This window comes from Psammomys obesus, unplaced genomic scaffold (assembly GCF_907164565.1).
Source record: "Psammomys obesus unplaced genomic scaffold, mPsaObe1.curated_primary_1811, whole genome shotgun sequence".
NCBI classification, from domain to species: Eukaryota; Metazoa; Chordata; class Mammalia; order Rodentia; family Muridae; genus Psammomys; species Psammomys obesus.
The window spans coordinates 12,677,441-12,681,260 of NW_026596085.1; positions in this window are offsets into that span (position 1 = coordinate 12,677,441).

Sequence of the window (3,820 nt, forward strand, 5' to 3'; positions counted from 1 at the left end):
ACACACACACACACACACACACACACACACACACACACACACACACAAATCGAGTTTAAAATTCTAGCTCAGGGGCTGGAGAGATGGCTCAGTGGATAAGAGCACTGGCTGCTCCTCCAGAGGACCCAGGTTCAATTCCTGGCAGTCACATGGTATCTCATAACCATCTATAATTTCAGTTCCAGTGGATTCCAATACCCTCTTCTGGCTTCCTGGAGCACGAGGCATAGATGTGGTACACAGATACACATGCAGGCAAAACACCGTGTTCATAAAATTAATTAAGTAATTAATTGATGGATCATTTAATTAAACAAATAAAATGCCACTTCAGATTCTCATCCAGTGACTCCATTCTTCCCCGTTGCCCCTCTGGCAGAGTCTACCAGGCACCGGTGGGGAGGGTGTCCTTTCTGCTCTTTGCTGCTGCTGTTCCTTCAAGCTTGCCCAGGGCTCCTGTGGTCAGAGAACTTGCCCAGGATTTGGAGGTAGTTAGAATGCTCCATGCTAGGCAAACACCCAGAAGACAACTTGCCTTCAGATAATGGCATTTTTCTAATTCTTGGAAGACCCTAGACTCGGTGGGGGAGCCTAGGGCAGTGCCCTTGCCCTGCTTGGCCTCTCATTCCCTTCTTACAATTCTTCGTCCTGCACCCCATCCTTCCTGCTTAGGGTGAAGCTTAGACAAAGCTTTCTCAGGGCTGTTCATCTCTGCCTTTTAAGTCCAGGAGCCAGGACACCCACTCAAACTGATGATATGCCCTAAGGTGTAGAAGGATCCTCTTCTCATTCTCTGCAGTGTTTTAGCTCTTTGCTTGAGCAGCAGGCTGCTTAGAGCTGTGGTTACTGCCAGCACTCTTGCAGGCAGAGCCGGGCTGTGACACTTGCCACTTGTGAGAATCTGCCAAGCTTCCAATTTCCCTGCGCTTCAGTCCCTCATTGGTCAGATTTAGCTGAAGATGGTACCAGGTCAGGCAGTTCGGCTCTTGATTTGGGATGCATTCAGGTCATGGGTATGGGTGTGGGCATGCATCCCTGGCTCTGTGTCTGGTGCACTATCATCTCTAGGCTTTCACCTGCAATGATTGTTAACGCCCTTCTGTGTTGTGTCAGGATGCTTGCTCAGGCCCATGGCTTGTTTGTTTACCTTTCAACAAAACTTCTTTTGCACTCAACTTCCTTAGCTCCACCATCTTCACTCTGCAGCCATTTCCAATCCCAACCACCTCTCCCTGCTTTCTTTGCTACCTGCCTCAGCTATCCTGCTTAGACTGGTTGTGGTGGTCTGCTGTTGGCTTCGATCATAGGATGTTGTGGTGGTGGTACTGAAAGGAGGGGGTCTCTTGTTTCCTAGACATATTTCCTGCATCCATCATGGGATAAACTATCCAATTTCCCCCATGGATCAGCCATTGCGGCAACCTCTTCCTTTACTTGTTAAACCATAGACAGAGGATTAGCCAATGGCTACAAATAACTCAGTGCCCATCAGGTCATCTCAGCTTGCAGGTTGCTAGTCAGTGTTGGGTCTCTCGGTTGAAGCTGCTTCTCTTTAGACCTGAGACTTCTTGACCACCAGAGCCTGATTGTGGGGTTGGGAACAAATCTTTGCTGTGTTTCACAGGGAGTGAGGAGTAGTGCTATTTCTACACCCACACCTTGATTTCAGGAGCTATATCTATTTCTGCCTGAACTATACTACCATCTGCCTTGCTCCAAGTCCTTTTTAGTGGGAAGAAGTCCTTTTGCCATTGTCCTCAAAGATGCCCCAGAAACAGCCACACACTGCAACGATACACTTCCAGATGGCACCTCTACAGTGCACAGAATCAGCTGTGATTCCAGCTGAGTTTTTCTCTTCCTGTAAACTGAGCACAGGGAAGCAGGCAGGGAGGGGGGGGGAGTTAGCGAGAGTGGCCTATGGGCATTTGGACTGCTTCATGCTGTGCCTGCAGACCCCTGTTGAGGCTATTATTGTCTCCATACATCTATGGGACTATAAAGCCCAGCTGTGTGTGTCCACCTTTGTGGTTTGGGGGACTAATAACATTTAAATTGTGTGTCACATGGTAACAGTGTAGTCTAGCGTCAAGTCCAGATCGACCAAGGTCTGGTAGCAGACTATCCCAGTTTCATTCTTTGGTAGAACACTTAGACCAAAAGTAACCCAGAAGAGGAAAAAGATTGTTGGGTCTATATTTCCAAGTCATATTCCACCATCAAGTGAAGCCAGGGCAGGCATTCACACTCACGAAGCACAAACCATGGAGGAACGTTGCTTTCCGGCTTGCTCCCAGACCAATACTTAGCTTGCTTTCTTATATAGCACAGGACCACCTGTCTACCCTCAGTAGAATGAGCCCTCTTGTATCAATTATCAGAACTCTCCCTTCATAGACATGCCCTCAGGCCAATCTGATTTGGGGAACCCTTTAATTGAAACTCTCTTCTCAGAGGACTCTAAGCTGTGTCAAGTTGACATCTAGAGTTAATGAGGACATAGGGCAAAGGTCTCAAGGCTATGCTTCACAGTCCCAGGCTTTGCACTTCAACATAGCTTCCAGGGCTTGTCCCAGAGCTTCCAACAGCATCTCTGCTGTCTTTGACCTTTCAAACATCATAGGATCAGGAGGCAGAGCAGCCAACCCTTCCTGTTCTCTAAGTCCCACTGCAAGCTAGAAGTCTTGGTTCAGGCGATGACAGGCCAGAAACACCATGCCAACTGAGAGATGTGTGCCTTCAGAATCCAGCAAGGCTGGCAAGACACCATGTCTCACTCTGCACTGTAGGAAGGGCCGTGTGCAGACACTTTCCCTTTGTCTTAGAAGGGATGCCTTAGCCTGCCTCATTTCACTGGGCCCCATGAAATTTTCCTGCTATGACTGGCCTCTGAAAAATAATAATCACATTCATTTCCTACCCTCTGGCAAGAAATGTCTCACTAAAAATCCCAAGTCGGTTACTTCTCCTTGCTCAACAAGTCTAATCAGCATGATTTTAGTCATACAGTAGGCTAATGTAATGCCGTCACATGGAAGAGAATGGTGACCTGGATCTCTGAGACTAAATGATACCTGGATGGGGAGCTGGTGTACTCTTGAGGAGGGACAGTATAAGTGTTTGAATGGTCAATTGACAGTACTGCTCCTGGTGTCCTTGGAGAAGAAAAAGGAGAAATGACACATGCCAGGGTAGAGATTAAGAGATGGATCCACCTTCTCAATCCAGAAAACCATATTAGCAGCTGCCATGATAATGGCCTGATTAGGCTCAAGTGAACCCAGTGACACTGTGTGCTGGAGGTGGGGATATGGACAGAGCTGGGGTGGGAGTCACAGCCTGTGTTCTCTGAGCTGTCTTGGAGCCTGGGAGCATCCACTGTTTTGGTAGAGGCAGCCCCTAGGATTTCCATTGGCCTTTGAAAAGAAACACAACACAGCGTAGAAATCAGTATGAGGATTGTGACAGATGTTTTCATGTCTGTTGCTATTTGGCATCTGACATGGAGGAGTGACCACAGGTGAACTGGCCACCCCTTGGGCTCACCACAATATGGCCCTGAGCTTGCTCCTTAGTCTCTGACCTCCACGAACTCTGGCAGTGGATGGAGGCATGCTACATGTGGAGCTCCTGAGCTGAACTCTGACCCTGAGCTCCCCTGAAGCTGGCTGGCCTTTCTGTCCAGCTGGATCAGGAAGCTCCATGTTCACTGAGAGACCCTCAAAAAGTAGATGAGGAAATTGAGGAAGACCCCTAACATCACTCTCCAGCCTACACACACACACACACACACACACACACACACACACACACACACACA